Source organism: Triturus cristatus, chromosome 5_1 (genome assembly GCF_964204655.1).
Source record: "Triturus cristatus chromosome 5_1, aTriCri1.1, whole genome shotgun sequence".
In the NCBI taxonomy this organism is placed as follows: Eukaryota; Metazoa; Chordata; class Amphibia; order Caudata; family Salamandridae; genus Triturus; species Triturus cristatus.
In genome coordinates, this window is record NC_140587.1 from 341,515,880 (window position 1) to 341,536,362 (window position 20,483).

The window sequence follows — 20,483 nt, forward strand, 5'->3', positions numbered from 1 at the left end:
CAGTCCAAAACATAATTTCTAGTCTGTTTCCTAATGCCAGGCCACCAGTACCTTTGTTTTAATAATGCTACTGTGGAGGAAACACCTATATAGGCAGAGGCAAGCATGTGCGGCTAGGATTAGCCCTAGTCTATGTTCCATGTTTGGAATTACTCTATACTCCACTCCAGGGATTCGAGCAAATGGAACATTGTTCGCATTAATTATATATGAGTATTTGAGTGGAAACTTTTTAGGTAATGCCGCACATCAGCCTTTGCTTGATGCATTGACAGCCAGCATTATTTCGCAATCTATTTTAGTTTTTGAACGAGTGATTGTAGCTACGGGAGCCGTTTGCACAGCCCCTTTCGCAGCTTCATCAGCCAATGAATTCCCTTCAATGTGAACGCCATCACGTTGGTGACTCAGCGTGTGTATCACGTGAGTGTTTTGTAGTCCGTTTCGCAACTGAATTTCTTGTTCCCAACGCAATTTGTGCTTGATTGCACCACCTTTTGGATCTTTGAAACCATTGTGAATCCAATTCTGTAAATATTAATTGTATGATTGAACACAGTAAAAAGAATCACATACTATGAGTGTGGGGAATTTGCGATCCGTGTTTTCAAGTGCCATCTTAAATGCTTGTAGTTCAGCTCACTGAGCTGTACAATCTCGTAGAGATTGGGATTTTGTGAGCATTGGTCTGAATTTGCCATCTCGAATGCGACCTTTAACGATAGCACACGCTGCATTGTAAGCTTGTTTACTTTCCGTAGCAGGTTGTGCAGATCCGTCAGTATAAATTATAAATTCGTACTGGTCCAGAGGGAGAAGGACATTTGTGTTCATATTGCAGGAATGCTTGTGTTTTTAAATATGGATCAAAAACGTATTCAACATCAGTTGCAGCAAGGGAATTAACCCATTGTATCCATCTTGGATGTAAAGCTTTTGCATTTGGAATGCTAGCCTTTGTAACTGCCTCTAGGGCTGGTACAGGAGTCACAGCCATAATGCGTTTCCCCTGTGCTAGGGCTCTTTCTTTTGCTACAGTGGTTTGAACTGCTGTCAGAATTTTTTCTGTAGAAGAGAATTTCATTTCTTCTTGTGTATACAAGTGGGATTTGTATGCAATTGGTACTTTTTCACCTTCGTTAAAAGTTGAGTAGGTGAATCCGCATTGACCCGGAATTATTTGGATCACTAAGTTGCGTACGTTTACGCGTGTTTGGAAGTGTTTCGTTGCTAACATGTCTGTTTGTAGTGAACGCAAAATTTCTGTGTGTTTTTGTGTCCAATGTGTCCAATCCTACGGGAACCGCAATTTGCCAGGGCAAGTGCTGGTATATTTATACCTTGAAGGTGTCTAGGAATGCCAGTATTGACATAAAAGTCGGGCAGAGGAACGTCATGAATGAACCCCTAAGGAATAGATGTTCATGCATACTTAATGAGTTCTTGGAGAAATCAATATTCAAGCTGAGGGAAATTCCTAAAGGCTGAAGGGTCTGGTTTTCCAAGACTTCGTTGTGACATGGATGGACGGATGTAGGTGGCCATGCCTGTATTTGGTTTGTACGGACAATGTCTAAATAAGGGCCGAATTTCTATGTCCGAATAAGGGCAATGTGAATTGTACCTATATAAGGGCATAAATCGGGAAACCTACATACGGAATCTAAATCTGAACACAACAGAGGGAGCATGAGAAACAGCTATCAACTCCAAGAAAGTCTGTAAAGGTGCAAATTACCCACTCCTGACCTGAGTAATTAGTGATGAAAAAATCATTGAACTACTCTCTTGAGGTTCTGAAATTAGAATGAGCACACTAAATCCTATCATGAGGATTCATTTGATGGCAAGTCTGGTGGTAGCAGCCATGTTAATTCCAGCTCCAATAGTGTAATTTAAATGTGTTACAGTTAAAAAGCTCATAGTTAGGTCTTGGGATTGAACTAATACCCTGCCGTAAGGTGAGCTTCCATTAGTCAGAGCCCCTTGATGTTCTGGAATGAGTGTGTTGGGGATCCTAAACATTTACTTTGAAAAACATTAAAATTCTTAAGCAGTTTGGTTCAATTTCGTCAGTTTTCAGTACTTGAGCCATAACTAAGGGGATGGCCAGGGGAATTTGTATTGTGCTGCTTGAGGTGACATATTTGGACCCGCTCAAGAAGAAAGACAGAGAAAATATTTTTCATGAGCGTTTTCATTAACCAAGAACGAAAGTCAGAGGTTAATAGATAATCAGATATAATTGAAGTTTCAACCATAAATGATGCTGACCAGCGATCCAACAGCTTTATTTCCATGTCCATCCGAGCAGCTTCTAGGAAACCATTCTTTCGGTTCTTAGGGAGGTATGGTTGCAATATAGCAATTTAAATGGAAGACATCACAAGGAGTGGAACCTTTAGCTTAATTGAACTCACCATCAGAACCCACACCCCTCTCAGGCATAGAAAGAGTTATGTATGATGGTGCATTGCCATTATTTCATGGTAGTGATTTGTTTAATCATTTCTGATAATGAACACAACTCCTCCATTATAACATGGCCCACATAGGTCAGCGTTCAAATTCTCAGAGTGAGGAGTGGCATTCAGGTCTGTAATACCCTATAGTTGTCAAGGGTTTCATGCACATTATATTGAATTGTTCAGTGTATAGCTACCCTTCACTGAAAGGAAGAGGAAATAAAATGAACCCAGGCCATGATAGGCATTGGGAAATGCTAATATTTTCCATGATGATTAACCAGCATGTGTTCTGATTATTTTCCTGCCCTTTGCCTGCCACTACTACTGATTGGTTTACTGGATAGGTGAAGCTGCGGAAAGATCATTAACAGCAAAGTGGCCTGATGAATGGTTGATTAATGGCAGAGCCAAATCTCAGCTGCCTGCCAGGCAGAACATAAACACTTGGCCTGACAAGCCCCTGGAATGCTGGTTGATGAAGCAGTCTGTGGCTGTTAGATGCTAGATTATAGACTAGGCATGGGGTGTGATCATCCCCCGTGGGAACCATCCGATACCCAAGGACCAGGGCATGTGGGACCCAACTGACATCCAAGAACTAGGGCACATGTGGACTTGGCTCCTCCTGAAACCACTGCATAGTTGAGCTTGGCAGAGGAGTCTATTGGGAGAGACAGACAGTGGTGATCCCAGCTTCCAAGCCCGAGACCAGGAGGGGCCATAATCAACAGAAAGCCCTCCTGAGTAGAAACCCATGCACACAACAGATACTAGTACCTTCCTGTCCTGGGTCCCAAGATGCCCTGGCACCTGGATCCTATATGCCCAATCCCATCCTATCTGAATTTTGATCAACCAAAGAGAGTCCGATCATGGGCAACAAGGCAGACTAAATGGGAAGGAGTTAGAATGATGAGGGAGATCTATTTCTCTTCTACAGAGAAGGTGTGCTGCTCAAAGTCCCCAGTCAAAACATAACTGCCCCTGTAAAAATTGACTTCTCTACATGAACCCCAAGGTCATCACGTGAGTTTCTTTAATTGCTCAGGAAACACTTCTGTTTGCCACCAACAATTCCTCCAGGTAAGGGGGCCCTGCCTCCCAGTAGATGACTCTCAAAATGCAGGAGTCAAGCATTGGCCCCTGCCAGCCATGACAAGTGGTTGATGGTTGATGTTAACTTGGAGCAATCCTCTAGTTTTTTCAAGTACCAGATTGCTGTAGCCTTTGATGCCTGATTCGATGGTGTGGCACTCCCTGTCTGAGTTCCTGGAAACCTCTTTTGAAATGTTGAGTCTGCTGATCTCTCTCAATGTGGAGATGGCAGACAGATGGCACTGCCTTCCCCCACTTCTACTTCATTCACCTTATTTTAAGTGTCATAAATAAAAGCACAAGCAAAAAGACTGATGTGCCATTTGTCATGTTTGTGGTGGAGCTCCACATAGACAAATTTCAAAATCATTACATCAAGTTCCTGTCCTGATTCAGAGTTTTGCATAGGGTTGCTCCGACATGAATGCGACAGATGTCCCATTCGATATATATTGCAGGTGCATTGCATACTATGGCTCTTGTAATAAGGTGGACAGCATATTTGTGTACTAGGCAGTGGTGGCTTGAAGATGTGGGTGGCCCACTCCAGGTCTGTGGAACCTGGAACTGGTGAATGGTTGGCTGACCTTTCTTTGTCTGTTGTTGAGGGAGCTGCTTGTTTGCCTGGAACAATCTAGATTGTACATCATGTACTTAGAATAAGGCGCATGGTATTTTTGTCGCTCTAATGAGGCACTAGCATGTCAAACCAATTGTCATTCAACAATATAGGTTAAGTTCGAATAAATTAAACATATTCTAACTGAATTTTTTCAGTAGTATGGTTTAAGTAAACCTGATATTTAATGTATTTGGATTGTTTTTTCACTTATTCTCTGTACGTCAGCCCCCACTTCAAGAAGACGATCTGGTGGGATGTTCCCAGGCAAGTGTGGCAGTAGTACATCACTGCTGGAAGAGTTGGAATGACCTTCAGTGTTGGATGTGCCTCACCACCCTATTAAAACTGTGAGGTCCTCTGAGAAAAATAGTAGGAGCTGTGGTCACTGTCCACTAAGTTTCTGCACATTCTGGGGGGTTGCCTAATCTCACCTGGATTGGGTACTACTAAAGTCCATGGAGTAGCGACAAAGGATTAAGTGAATTGACCTTAAAAAGCGTGTGTGTTCTTAACCATTAATTTAAGTTTTTCAGGTTGAGATATAACATCACAAATGTTGTAATTAAGTGTTCGGTGTAGAGTTTTGCAGAGGCTTGACTCCATTACAAGCATAATGAATATCCCATAAACCTTATTTTAAGTGTCATAGAAAATAAAGTACATTTTGATGCAGCTACCTATAAAAGAAGTTCCAAATAAGGATATCAGGGGCCTAATTTAGAGTTTTGTGGGGGGGGGGTCATCCAACAGAAATGTGATGGATATCCCATCTGCTTTACCACTACTGCATTACGTTCTATAGCACTTGTAATAAGGTGGACAGGATATCTGTCACATTTGTGTTTGGAGTAACTATTCACAAAACTCTAAATCAAGCCCTCCATTTTTCTGAAAGTTGCTAATACAAGCATTGTAGAATATATGTGACTCTGGCCCATATTTTGTTTCTGAAGGATGGCAACTCAATTACAAATTTGCAGATATCCCATTCACCACACAATATGTAACAATATGTAAAAGGCAATCATTAGTTCAATAAGGCAGACACAGTGTATCTCACATAACATTGATCTCCCCTAAATTCTGCAGGGCAAAACTCACCTGTACTGTAGAATGCTGGTGCTACACTCACCCTAACAGAGCCATGATACACATGCCCAAGAGTTAATTATACTGGGGCTCCATTTGGTGACACCTACAGAGGATAAGTGACCTTCACATATAGCCAACAGTCAAACTAGCTCTATGAAATACTGCTTAGGATGTCGTCAGACTCATTAACCACAACAAAAGATTTCTGGACCCAAGATTTGCATTCTAATACACTGTAACACAATGACAGAAATGGCCATTCATGAACAATATACTAGTAGAATGACTAGCTCTGCATGTTTGAAAACATTTAGGGGAGGTGGGGGCGGAATTTTATATAACTATCATTGGAATTGATATTACAAAAAATGAACAGTGACAATACTGTACTTAAAGCTTTGATGACTTAGCCATAGTTTCAGTTATACAGGTGCAGGCCCTTCACATGCAACTATTTATGTTAAAAAATGTATCCATATAGTTGTAGTGATGTGAGTTAATGTATTCCCAATTGTAAATGTTGATCATGACCTTTAAGTATACACTATACTTAAAGGTCATGATCAACATTTACAATTGGGAATACATTAACTCACATCACTACAACTATCAGAGAGTTCCTTTGAAGTCAACCCCTACATCAAAGGCACTTGTGGGTATAAGTACTGGGGCTCTGGCTCTTCCAAATCAGTACTCTGCTATAGGCCTGGGCAAAAATTTTGTTCCGTTCACGGAAATTGCGATAATTTGACATTTTCGCGTTCCGCGGAAAGCGCGAAAATGTCAACATTTCCGCATTCCGCAGCTTAATGATAATTTGGTTCTTGCTCGCGCTGTAAAATAATACATTCTCGCGCGCGCGCGATTGCCTTACCTGAATCCCTGCGTTCGCCGACAAGTTTTCTTGATCCGGTCGCGTTCTCCATGAGATGTTGTATTGTTTTTAGCCATTTGTGCTGTCTCGCGACAGTTCGCACCCGCAGTGACGTTATGCGTCGCGTGATCACGTCTTTTTTCTCGCGATCATGCACTGCGAGACAACTGAAAACAAGATGGCCGCGCCCGCGAGCAACCACATGGGTAAGTTGGCGAGCCGCAACCATGCAGAAAATCTCGCGAACATGTGGGAAAAAAACTTCCGCATCTTCGCGATATTTCCGCGTGTTTGCGATAATTTTCAACATTTTCGCGATAATTTGCGAAAGTGGATTTCGCAAATTCTGCCCACCCCTACTCTGCTAGACCTGGGAAGAACTCTGCTAGAGTAAAGACTGCTGTGCTGTATGGATGGCCACTTTGCCTTGACTGCCTGTCCTGAGGAACTGCTTCTCTGCTTGCTGAGCTGCCCTGCTGCCTGCTGATCCCATCTCACTTGCAAACCCAGAGTGACTCCAAGTGCTTGCTGGCTTGCGTCCTGTTTTCTGAAGTCTCATAAAAACAAAATACTTCCTGCAATCATGCTGGTGCTGCTGGACTCTGATGTTGTTGATTCCTATCCTTGCCTGAAGTGCCCCCTCCAGTCCTGGGCTTCAGAAGTGAGATCTGCAAAAACAGATGCATCACCCCAAATGCATGAGAAATTCCGCCACATCTCCCTTTGATGTTGAAGCAGAAGCTGCTCGACCGCAGCAGATCCGCAACCTGTGGGTCGATGAGACACTCTGCATGGCTCAATGATGACGCATTACACTCACTTCAACAGAGCTCAACAACGACACAGAGAACCCCCTTTGCATGCTTGACGATGACGCAGTAGGTTCTCGAAGTGGACACTTACTCCAGCCAAGGTACTTCTTCAATGGGCCTTGTTTGGTTTCTGTAGCCGGCCTGCCCGCCATCACGGCTGCCCTAAACTTTGGATTTGTACTGGTACCTCGTGGCCTCACATAACCCTTTGACTGCTAGTGACTTAGTGCTAAGCAATATTTTTGCATTTATTCTTTAAAAAATCATTTCTCGACCTCTACTGATTAGATTTCGGTTGCTTTGTTCTTGTTTTACTAGGAAAAATATTCTTTATTTTTGCAAACCTCTGTGGAAGCGTTTGTCTGTTGTTTACATTGTGTTACTGCATGTGTGTGTTGTACAAATACTCTGCACATTGCCTCTTCAGTTAAGCCTGCTTGCTCTATGCCAAGCTACAAGAGGGTGAGCACGGGTTCCTTTAAAGCATGTATCTAGCTTAGCCTGGCTGGGATTGTGAGCCCTACTTGGATAGGGTGCAAACCTCTGCCAACTAGAGACCCAATTTCTAACAGCCAGGCAACATTTAGTTCCAGTGACACAGTGTGCACAAGACTCAAGTCTTGGCATACCTGACCCACTGAAGGTGACATACTAAAGTATACAAAAAAATTATGGATGGAATGCTTGAATTAATCTCAGCCACTGGTAATTACTTGCAGCTGCATTCCAGTCAATCATAATTTTGCAGCCCATGCTACTTCCGTTGTACTCAGCCATAGAAAAATCAATCTTGACCCTACTCCAGTGGGAACAGCTCAGATGCAGCTGCCTGGCCAGATACTCCTAAATCAAAAGACAAGCAAACAGGACCAGCTTTCCTCTATTTAGGGCTCATCAGCCAGGTATAGCTTGTTTCCAGTGACACACTGTGCACAGAAACCATGTCTGGGCATAGCCATCACACCATAGGGTGACACACTAAATTATAAAAAAATGTTATGAATGTATTTCTTGAATTAATGTTAGCCACTGATAATTAATCAGGCCGCATCCCAGTTCATCGTTGTTTTTCACACTGTGCCACCTCCTGAGGGATGTTCCTGAGGAGAAGATGGGCGTAAGTTGGAACAGGGAAAAATTAAGTATTTGGATGGATTGTGAAGTATGAGTCATGATGATGGATTTTTGTTTCTGTGCTGAGTTGTTCAGATATGTGATGATGATTATGGGCTTAATTGGTGATTGACTACTGTTGTGCTGATGTACTATTCATATTTCTAACCCTATTAGAGGTTTAACTCGTTGGTAAATGGTTGATTATCATATTTGTTGTCAATCTAAGAACTCAAAACATTGATTGTTGCTCTCTATTGTGGTGTGGAGAGCGATACGTTGCATACACATCTATAGGGAGACTTTGAAATGATGAATTTTCCTTTCTCAGATTTGAAAGTTTAACCTCAGTAGTTGTGCTTACCCTGAGTGCATGGTGGGAATTACATGAACTCGCGGGTGAGTTTCTGTTGTTCAGCATTTGCTTATTGAGAACTTTGTAGGATTGTTATGATTTTATTTCTTAGTGTTTGTCTATAAATAGACTTTTATGGTTTGTGATTTCTTAGTTTAATTCAAATACTAACTTTTATTTCCTTTCTAGCGCAAACTGACAAAGGATTTATTGATTTTATGAGGGTTAATGTGATTTTGTGGTTGTTTTGCTGTTTATGAAGGAGTTGAACTGTCATTGGTTGCTCAGCCAGAGACTGTACTGAGATTGGTGAGATACTATTACTAAGCTGTGCTCTGATTGGTGGGTTGTTGCATAGTCACATTGTAATAGGTTGACCTTCGACAAAACTGCACTGTTATTTGTTGTTGTTCATTAATTTTGAAGGAATGCAATCATATGAAAAGATGGAGAAAGGGGGGTAATATATGTGCACTTGGATCTCAGAATGGGATGGCTAGAAAGTAAACTAGATCACCAAGAGGAAAGCTAGAGTGGAGGACATGTTAGAATGTGTAACGACTTTCCCTGCTATAGCAAACCGAGAAGAGCAGGATAAAGAGAAAAATATAAGGAAGGAAGATGTGGAGTTGGATGAGGATGAAGACAAAATCGTAAGTATATTGTTGAGTTCTAGACCTCCTCTGTAGATAGACAGATTGATAGAGGGCTCCCAGACTGAGGTTGATAAGGATGCCTGGGGAGATACACGAATGGCACGAGCCCCTACTGGGATTGTACCATGTGCCCAAACAGAAACGACAGCCATAATGTCAGTGCATAGTACAAGTGGAAGTGGGATACTGGAGGGCCAGATACAGGATTTTCCTACAGGAGTAGTAGTAGTAAAGCCACTGCATGAATAAAATTGTATAGGAATTTTGAAAAAGGGTTTTGGTAAGATGCTGCAAGGAAATGTAGGTTTGAGTAGACTATTAAATTACAATGCTGATAAAATTAGGTATTTAATAAAGGACTCAGGTAGATGTGCTAAAGAAGACCATTGTGAATTGGAAGAATTGGCATCTGAGCTGGAAGTTGCAATTAGCAAATTGAAAAATGTCAAACACAATTATAAAAGGGATTTGACTAATGATGAGTTTAAAGAGATGGGCTTGAATACTTTGAGAGATCCTACTAAGAATTTAATTGAAAGAATGAGAGATTGGAATGATTTGAAGAATTTGAAGATTTATCGAAAGAAGTGAAGGAAAGGGACAGTGAATAATAGGAAAGAATGAAAGTGACTAAGGGAAAGACAGAGCACACTGTAAGTGATTCAGAAGTAGGAACAACCTTGTAGGGTGGAAATCCCTTTAAGGTAAGTACATACAGCGAATTTGGTGCATGTTCCATGGACAAGGGATGATTTGCATGCTTTAACGAGCAACTCTCAGAAATTTCCAGAAGACCCAGATAAGTGGTATTAGGAAATACACCAATGTTATGGACTGAGTTAAATACAATGTTTGAAATTGTGGTCCCTGGAGATCTGTAGTTACAGTGTAAGATTGTTACTGAATTGCCAACACAAGAGCCTGCTAGACTTGGTTCAAATAATTAGATAGCAAAGAAATATAAGACTGTGATTGAGCATTTGAAAATGTGAGCCCCAGAAAAGGTTATGAATTGGTAAAAGATTTCAGAAACAACACAGGAACCTAAAGTATCAGAGCGCTCGTTTCAAGAGATTAATGCACATTTGTAAAAAACATAGTGGAGTTGAGGATGTAGAAAAAGATGGAGCTAGTACTTTTTTTCTGCCTTTGCGAATGGGTTGAAATCCCAAATTAGTAATCATATTCAACAAGGTTGGTTGTGTTGGCAGATGAAGATCATTGATGAGATCTTGAAGTTGTGGAAAAATAGTAGTGACTATTTTGAGGCAAGGCAAAAAAAAATTAAGAAAAAGATGATAATTGCCCAGAAAAAACAGTTTGAAAAGTGCGCACGGAATCAAATGGGTTCAAATATGAATTTCATGCAATTCGGAGAGAATGAAAAGAATCAAGGAATGCAAAGTAAGGTTGATGGAAGGATTGCAAATATTGAGATGTTGAAAAAGAATACAGTGTGTCATTTCTGTGGAAGGATTGGACGTTGGAATAGGGAGTGTAGGGAGAATGCTAAAAAAGTTCAGGTGAATTTGGAGCAGTTTCATCAAAATCCGAGAAATATCATGACGTCAAATATGGGCAATACAGTGCAGCAGAATTACAGAACATTTTGGATACCTATGCCAATAGCCCCGGTAATATAGCAAAATATAAGAAATAAAATGCCATACAATCCAGGGTATCAGCAAAGTACTATGATTTTGAATGATGAGATAGTAGGAATAGTTCACAATGATGATGCATGAGAGGGGAAGTATGTGTATGTGTTTTTGGTAAAGCACCCTGCTGCCGAGGCATCGTGGCGCTGTAGACCGCTGGGGAACCCGTCCTGGCTATCCCTGTGAGATGGTCCCTCATGGGTATCTCCAAGGTGAAACCAGGCATCCCCGGCGAATGTGGGGGGCCGTTGTGGAGATGAGGCAAGCTAATGCCCAGAGTTGCCATGTGTGATCCCTGGTTAGAGTTGGCACCGAGGCGAGAATTATCGAGTCCACTGGCCCTGGTCCAAGACCCTGCCGCGTCGGGAATTGAACCCTGGTCCCGGGCCGTCCTCTGCTTCCGGGTCTGCTGCCTCTAACCAGTGAGCCGCACTACTCCACAGTGAGCCAGTGAGACAGCATGCTTGGTGCAGTACTGGAGAAGATCTGAGCGGCCCACACATGAATGTAGAGGTCACTAGCTATCCCATTTAATTTTCAATTCATATAGTAGATACTCTTTCTACAGTTTGTTCTGAGGAAGTCCCTATCCTACTCCTTTTGGGAAGAGAAGTCCAAGTTGTCTTGATTTGTAATAAACTAAGAATCAGGTTACAGCAGATGTTCCGGTTAAAATAGGACCACTAGAGAACAAAAATGTGATTCAAGTTCTGTGAACTTGCTTTGAAGGGATCTTCTTTGCAAGATGTATTACATGATATATTGTACACCGGATGTTATTACGAATGAAACTGCAAGATCAGGATACATTTTTTAAACTTCATAAAAAACCGCTGAGTTAAGTTGTATCCATTTTTGACCAAAGATCACCTGCCTCTAGAGTTAAGACTAAGCCCCTTATTAGGATGTCGGTAGAACCGCAACCGAGTGGCCGTTGAACATCCTGATTATGATTTGGTCAGTCCAACCGCAGTGGTCGTAAGGACAGACCAACACCTCCGACTGGCTCAAGGAGCCCATTGCGGTGTCAGTTAGACTGTAATCCCTACAATGAAGGCAGTGCCTGCACAGGCACTGCCATAGGGATTGCAATGTCCATTTCCCACAGCCTTTCCATGACATCCCCAGCACAGTGGAAAGGCTTTCGGAAAGGGACTTTCGGGGCCCCTAGCAGTGTCCCTGTGGGCCTACTCTATGTGGCCAGGTGAGCACATGTGGTGCTCCCCAAACAGATATGCAGTGTGTGACAGGCACCCCATTGTGCCTGGCACACGGTGCATGGATGTTTCAAATCATCCCTTTTCTAATTGCTGCTTCTGCTGCGGCCCTTTTTCGGGGCCAAAGCACAAGCCCCAATAGAGAAAGGGATGTTTCTGACCACCTACACAGCAGTCGCATCATAATCTGGCAGGTGGAACTGCCGACTACATGTCGGGCGGTCTCCATCCTGCAGCGATGGTGGTTGTAAGCTGTGACCACCATCGTAATGAGGCCTATAATCTCAAGGAAGAGCTATGTCAAACACATTGGATCAATTAGAAATGCAGAACCATTGAAAATTAAGGTTAGATCGGATGCAATATTTCCTAGAACTAGACAGTACAGACTTACCAAGAAATCAGAGGAAGAAATTAATCCAGTGATTGAAAAATGATTGAGCAGGTAACTCTTTGAGAAGTGCTTAGCAGTCCTTGCATTCTTCCAGTGATGAGATGAAGAAAGCCGAACTGCAAATGGAGAATCATAGAAGACCTTGAAAAATAAATAAAGTTGTTGTTCCTTGTAATTTGCAATATTATTCCAGAAGAAGAATAGTATACAGTCATTGAGATATGACATGCATTCTTTTCAACCCCATTACATGAGGATTTGAAGTTCCTTTATGCATTTCAATTACTTTTTAATAAACTTCTCATGTGGTGTAGAATCCAACAAGGGCTATATTGGGAGTCCTTCAAATTTCTCCCAGATACTAAAGAAACATTTAGAGAGTCTAAAATAGTCATGTAATTCAGTCCTGATTCATTACATAGACAATGTGTTTTTAGCATCTAGGATGAAAAGAGATTGTAAATTGGATACCATTGCCTTGTTAAATATAATAGCTGTAAATTTACATAAAGTCTAAAAACACTAAAATGTGGCCAGTTGCATATCTTTTGGATGAATTAGATCCAGTAGCTGTAAGTTTTCCAAGTCGTTAATCCAGAGGGGATGAACATTTCCCTAACACTGATGAAGACAAAGAGAAAAGCACAATTGAAAAATGACTTATGAGAGAAAGTGAAGCCAAAGAGAAGAGTAAAAATTAAAGATATCAGGTGGCCAAAAGTTCAGATCAAGAGCCTAAAATTCCTACATTGCTAAAGTCCAGTTACAGAGCGATTAGAGTGAAGAGTTACTACCATGCACAAAGCAAAGCATGAGGGTAACAAGAAATAGATTAAAGCAGTAACAAAATGCCATTGAAAATTAAAGTGAAAAGACACCTTTCAGAAGATAAAAGAATCAGTGTGAAGAAAATAGACAGAGATATGTTTGATTAAATGGCAAATTTGAGTCAGAGCTCAGAATTAGGCTCAAGTCAAAGCCAAGACGAAGAGGGTAAAATCACAACAGAGAAGGAGAGTGTGGATAATGAGACTATTTATGTCTGTGGGGTAATCAGGAAAAAAGAATGCTGTGGAAGAAATGAGAAAGGAAAAGGAATCTAGGTTTTCAGATTTACATCCTAAATTGAAAATGGAACAGGTGTATGGTAAGATAAAATCCTATAGAGAAATGGAGAGAGAAATTTGTGGGAAATATTTTGTGTGATAAATCTTATGAATTTAGTTAAGATTTGTTGGTTGGATGAGAGCCTATTATAAGGAGTATTTATTTAGGCCTGGGCGGTGTGCTCTGTTCGCAGAGTTTGGGGAGTGTTCCGTGTTCCGCAGAGCTCGCAGAGGGCAGAAAACACAGCTTTGTGTAGTGCAACTGCCTATGTTAACCTGCCAAGATATTTGGTGGGTTCATGTTACTTTATGTCAGTTTTCCCCAGTATTTATCATGGAGTTCAAATAATGAAGAATATGGTATGAAGAGGGTAAGACTACGTTTTGGCCAAATGGTTTTAAATATTTCAGGAATAATGATTCCTTCAAAGCCTATGGCCATTAACTATGTTTGAGTTTGAGTTTAGTTTATTGTACAATTAATAAAAATTCACAATATAAAAACTTCAAAAGAGTACATATTAGGCCTTATATACATTTGTAATGCGAGTTTAAAAGAAAAATGATTGTTTTCAATAAAATCATAAAAGTCTCATTACTTTTTGGTATTGTCCATTTGTAAGTTTATAAAGTCAAGGTGACTTGGTTTGCCAGTCGAAGCTTTAACTTGGAAAGTGAGTAACCTGCTGTCCTTTATTGGGTTGAGGTGCTGTTGCTTGCTGTTCATTAAGCGAGCCGTGTGGCTAGTTCAGAAGTCTTCTAGCCACTATGTCAAAGTACTTTGTCAGTCTACAGTTTAGCTATGTTTCAACTGGATTGAAGCACAGCATCACAGCCTGCCTGCAGCTTCTTATGCCCTTTTGATTCCATGAAGTTCAAAGTAAAGAGCGCCTTATGTCCATCAAGATTGGGCAGATGCAGATTATGTGTATAAGGTCCTCTTTCCCTGCTCTACAAAGTCGGCAGAGATGGACTTCTGTTCCCCTTTTCCAAGGTGGCAAGTGGGGTAGTATTGGTAGGATGCCTAGACGCAAGTTTAAAAATTTGTTTTTTGTCGCCTGCGTAAGGCCCGTTTTCAGGTAATCCTGCGGTTTCAGAGCATTATAGTCTTTCAACACTGACCATCCGTGAGCCCTCTTGGCCAGAATTTCTTTATCGTCTATTGATGATATCATTTTGGTTACTTTTGTAACCACGTTTTTGAAGCTTTTGTTGTCTGTAGATGACTCCCAGAGGTTTGTTAATCCCAGGGACTCCGGGGATTCGTTTAAATACTTCCTAGCGGGAGAGTTCTCTCGGGTGGAGAGTTCGGTCCAAAGATGGCCGTTTAAGGAACCTTGCTCGGCGCCTCTGATTTACTATGTGAAAATCAGATGATAATAAATAGACTTACTTAAGGTACAGCAGGGTCTTTTAAATTAGTAAATGTGGAAATGGAGAGAACGATTGTTATGATGAACCTTCTCGCCTTGGGCATTCTTTTAGCTAAAGAAGGCAGAGTTTGTAAAGTAATTACTGCTAGAAGGTGCTGTATCTATATTCCAGGCTATAGTGGAGTGATTGATTCTTATGTAACTGGTATAACTAATTTGACTCATATAACCAGAAGACTGTCAGAACCAAAACTATGTGAAAGAGTAGGATCTTAGATGAGAGAAAAAGGGAGTAGCTTTAGTAAGGTAGGTGAATGGTTAGGTAATATTGGAGGTGGTGTACTTCAATCAACTCTAACACCTGTAATAATTGTGATGATTTGTGCAAATATTCTATTGTTTGTTACTTAAAGCACTATAATGTATGGTTAGATATAAAAATAGAACTAGAATTTGTAATAAATGGAGAAAAAGGAAAAGATCAATGGATGTGGAAATGGATAATTACAAGGATCAAATGTATCAACAGTTAAAACAATTAGAGAATAATGTATCCTTATCTAAGAAAATGAAGGTTTTGTTGAGTCAATGTACTAATGGTTAATTAATAGTGTAATTAATGAGGTATAGATGGTTATTAAAATCTAATTAGAGAGAGGAGGTGGTTAAATATTTTTACAATCTGTAATTTTGGGTGGTGAATTAATGGTGCAAATTAGTAATGTTTAATGATGCATATGACCATAAGCGATGAAATGATGACGTTGCAATTAAAATGATTTAATTATCTTAAATGGAAGTAGCATAAAAGAAGGGTTACAGTTACGCCACACTTTAATATGAGACACCGCTTAATTAAATGAATACAGTTTCTGGTGTTTTTCTCATCTTTCTCCTGCTCATTCACCGTCCTAAGCAACTACCTGCTACAAGTGTTCTCTTCCCACTGTTTCCTTGGAGCATGGAAGCTTAATGATGTAAATGGATGCAGAGTTAGAAAGCTTGTATTGTAAATGAATGTTTCTATTGTGTACCTAAAGTATCATGAAGGTGAGCAAAAGAATATGATACTATAGGCTATTGTTCATAAATGTTTCAAATTGGGTTGTACATCTCCTAAGTGCCAATTAAACCAAACCACGAACGTGCTATGCTGAATTTGCAGATTTATTAATCAATATGCATACAATTTGTATAAAACCCCCTGGCAAATTTACATTTTCCTCCTGAGACTCGATTCGATTATTCTGAGATTTTTACTTCTCATTAGAATGTTGTCAGCACTCTTTATGAGTGTGAAACTGAGAATTAGAGGGTAACTTGATTAACTGATTTAGGTTCTGTCATGATTTAGGATTCTGTACTTCTCTATTCCCGAGTCTTTATGACAGATTTACATACCTTTGTATTGTTCTATTAGTGATTCTGTAATACAACCTTTTTAAATGTAATCTTGATCCGGAACTCAGTTCGTCAGTGGTCCTTGTTTTAAAAATGTTTTTACTCTGCTACATTTGCTAACTCTGCTAAAATGTGTTGGATTGAAGGGGAGGGTAGTCTCTTGCTGCAAGATACATGAGAAGAGTTACCAAGATGAAATCCCTGAGGTGGGGTTCAGAAAATTATTGGGGTTCAGCTCCTACAAAAGCACTGGATGTTCTGAAGATCCCCTTTGTGGGTTACATGGCATTGTTGCATTCTGTCCAGAGTGTCAGTCAGCAATTGTCTAAGGTAATAGGCATCCTGGATGGCCAGCGATCTGCCCTTTCTGCTTGTGCTAGTTCCTCAGCTGACACCAGTGATTCCGGTATGCATGTTCATATTCTTCATTTAGCCCATATCCTCCCAACACCATTCAAGCTCCTTCTCTCCATCTAAAGACCGGACTCCATTTCACCACTTGCCCACATTCCAAGCCCTGACTCTGTTTCACATCCTACGTTGGTTCTCCTTCGGACCCCATCCTTCCACCGCCCTCCATATTATATATGTCCCAACCACACCCAAAATACACAAATCTCCCAATACCCACAATCCAATATCCCCAAACCTCTCCATTTGTGTTGCCTTCATCCCCAGAATCACCTTTCCCTGCCTCCCTCTAAAATTCTTAACACCCTACTACACCCCAAGTTGTAAGTGCCATCAGCCCCAGAAGAATGGAAAACCCACTGAGCAGGGCATCCCTATACATGGTGGGAAAACAAGTCACATGCCTAGAGGAATTACAATTTTGATTGACTGCGATAGGCCCAATTTGTTTGAAACACAGCTCCTGGATTTTGATTTGTCTTCATTTATTTTTTTGTTCTTCATTCTATTACCCGGAGGAGGAATATCTTTTGCTGTCTATTTCTCATTGGCTATAATAAAAAATTAATTTTGCCTATTTGAAGATATAGTATGTTTAAAAAAAGCCAACATATTTACCATATCTGATTTGCATATTCCAATGTTAGATACATTAGCCATTTACTTCCATTTCCAGGTATTGCTATTTACCTGGTTTGCAGTGTGGGATATATATCTAATTCTCTTTCCCATATGTATGAAAAAAGTGGTAGTGTGCTTGAGAGGCTCTAATGTAAGTGGCAGTTAGAGTGGTAGTGTGTGTGACTACATTTCACACCACTGTTGTGGGAAATCTGTTTGTGAATAGGTTGAAATATTGTGGATTGCATTTAGTCCATGCCATGGATCATGTATACATACACCAAGGTTAAGTAAACAGCTTAGTTATAGAGGGTTAGAATTGTATGTTAGCGTGAGCATGTGCATTTGTAATAAATATGCATTCTCTTACTGACTTGAGGTGTTGGGCATAGTAAAATAGTACTTGGTAAGTATTTGAACATTGCTGTGTAGTGTGACGCATGAGGTCAGATAGGGGGATTGGATAAATTGCTGTCAGATATGTTTTGGGGTTTACAAATATAACTTAAGTAGCAGTGCAATTTAAGCTTGTGTTTTTAAAAGTGCTTTAAAATTGTTTACTTTCCTTCTATTTTTTGTGGATTTTCATATTGTTCATCGCAAACTGACATCTAAGCCCTTGGCCTTGATGTTGTTTGAATAGGTTTTGTAGTTGTGTTGGCAGGGTACAACTTTTTTTGGTTTTATTTGCTCCCAAACAGGGTTGGAGTATCAACCACCATGTTTCTTCGATGGACATTAAACTCTAAATATGGTATTTAGAGCATTGGCTTTCCATCACCCAGTTTGATGTGGATGGAGTATAGGTCCCTTGAGGTAGGAAGGAAAATAGGGAAGAAAGTTGACTGACTTTTGTCAACCCACATTCTCTTAATCGGATAATGAACCTACGTGTAGAGGCAGGAGATGAGTAAGCAGACAGCTTTTGACAGGCTGTACTTATCAACTCATCAGCCAATCTCTAAATCAGACCCCTTGTCTTTCTTGTGGAGCTAGCCTGGAAGTCATATCAAAACGGCCAATGCTACTGCAACCTCCAGCTGAACCTCCGGAGGTCTTGACTCCAAATATCTTCCCAAATTTTAAAACTTTCAGGAGCAGTTCCTCTTGTTCTTTTTTAATTCTGCCAGCTCCTCAGGGACAGCACAGATAGGCCATAATTTACGCTAGCAGAGGGCACAAGCAGGGTCCAGGTCCAGTTGCTACAAGTAAGCTGGGAACTCCAGGATAAAGACTCTTTCAGCTTGCTGTGTCCCTGTAGTCACACAGAAGGACAGCCAAATGACCATTGAAGTCCATTTCCTACCCTGGGTAAGTGTGAACAGGTGCAACTCTTTAGGCCCCCACAAAGGTCGCAAACATCAAGACCAGTCCTGTTCCATTTTTCCACAGTTCCAGAAACTACTCTGATGAGCAATGGGTGATGTGCTTCTTTTGTAGGATTTATTAGCCAGTATTTGGGGGGACTCCCTAATACTCCCTAAGCAATGAGAACAACTTTCAATTGGTCAAACCTTCCCACTCTTGCAGCACATGCCATTTGCCTTACTGCAAACTATCTCACAGTGCACCACTCTGTATAAAATCCAACATGGCAGAACTCTTCTGCTCTTGGAGAGTGCAGGTGGTCCATGGTTGTGCCTAGTTAAATGAGGAATCCTTGCCTCTTCCTCTACACTAGGCCGATTCTTGGACCAGGCCTCACTCTGATGGTGCCATACTGTCTGCAGAGAGCCCAGAAAACAAAAGGCTTCTCTTCCCTAGGTCTCCTTTTACACTTAACTATGAATGGACACACTTGCGGTCTCTTTCAAGTTAATGACATTTCTGAACCTTCCACAACTGTCCTTTCTGAGCTGATATGTTCCACATACCTTCGCACAGGTCTTTCTGCCAAAAGACCTAAACCATTGTTTCTGCTCTTGGAGCAGTTTTCATACGTCATTTAGGAAAAGCACTGAAAGGCCAGTTGCTGGCAGGCTAATGCTTATCAGCCCACTGAAGATTTAGGCAGACAAAATCCAAGTTATTTTTCCTAAATATTTATGAAAGATCAGACTTCACAACTGAATTAGATGCTTAAGCAACATTAAAAAGTGTGTTTAGGATAAATGTCAAGAGAGATGATGTCCACTGAAGAAATGCCACATGCCTAAAATAAAGGCTGCATCACAGTGGTACCGAAACCAAACAGAGATCCACTAAATCAGGGCTCTACAGACCCATCTCTTTAATCAACATTAGGGTTCTGGCAAAGATCCTCTCTATATGACTGATAAAAGTTAATTTGCTGCAGGGATTCTGCACAAACACAGAAATATGCGGAGGATTATGGGACCTTAGTCTATAGGGACTGGGTCTTCCTACCACCTTAGTACCCACAAACCCATGACCGACTAGCTATTATGTCTTACTTGCTCTCCTACTCACTCACAGAGAAACAAATGATTAGACACCCCAGAACACAACACTCCCAGATCTCTCAGGAATCGCAGTAACACGACACACCTTTTAGTTCGTTCTCTTGTACATGTCCACAATAAGATCTGACAGAGACACGAAATAGTTTAAAATATTTATCTTAACTAACGTGGCCTAACATGCAGTATATGTGCCACCACAAGCAGGAAAATGCATAGTACTAATATTGTCAGCATAACAGCTAGTCCATATATCATGAAAGGAGATGTCATCATAGAAAGACAATGGAGAAAAGTCTATAGTGCCTAACCTCCCTCCCCTTGCTAAGAAGTATTATTAAATAGTAGAAAATCTCTGGGCTTTGTCAGCAGACCCCATACCTTAGCCTATAGATAGTAGATCTACATCATAAGTGCTGTCTCGCTCTTCTGTCTCAAAAGGTCCCTCTCTAAGTGTGTGTAACCTATTTGTATACCTCACTAAAAACCTAAGCATGCTGTTCAAACAACAGTAGCATTGGTATGTTTTGTCTAAAGTCTAAGGTCTGGCCAGAATAAAATAACAAAGTGCATTGTTGTTCCACCTTGCACATAATGTTCAGTCAAAATCCCAGGAACATGCAGAGAGTTAACCCAGCGATGAGTTCTCATGTGAAATCAGTCATTGAAAGTATTGTAAAAACAAAGACATGTTGGAACGTGCGCAAAAGCAGCTCGCAAGCCTATGGGCCACGTGACACTGAATAAGATGCTTAAGAAACATTAAAATTTGGGTTTGGGATAAATGTCAAGAGA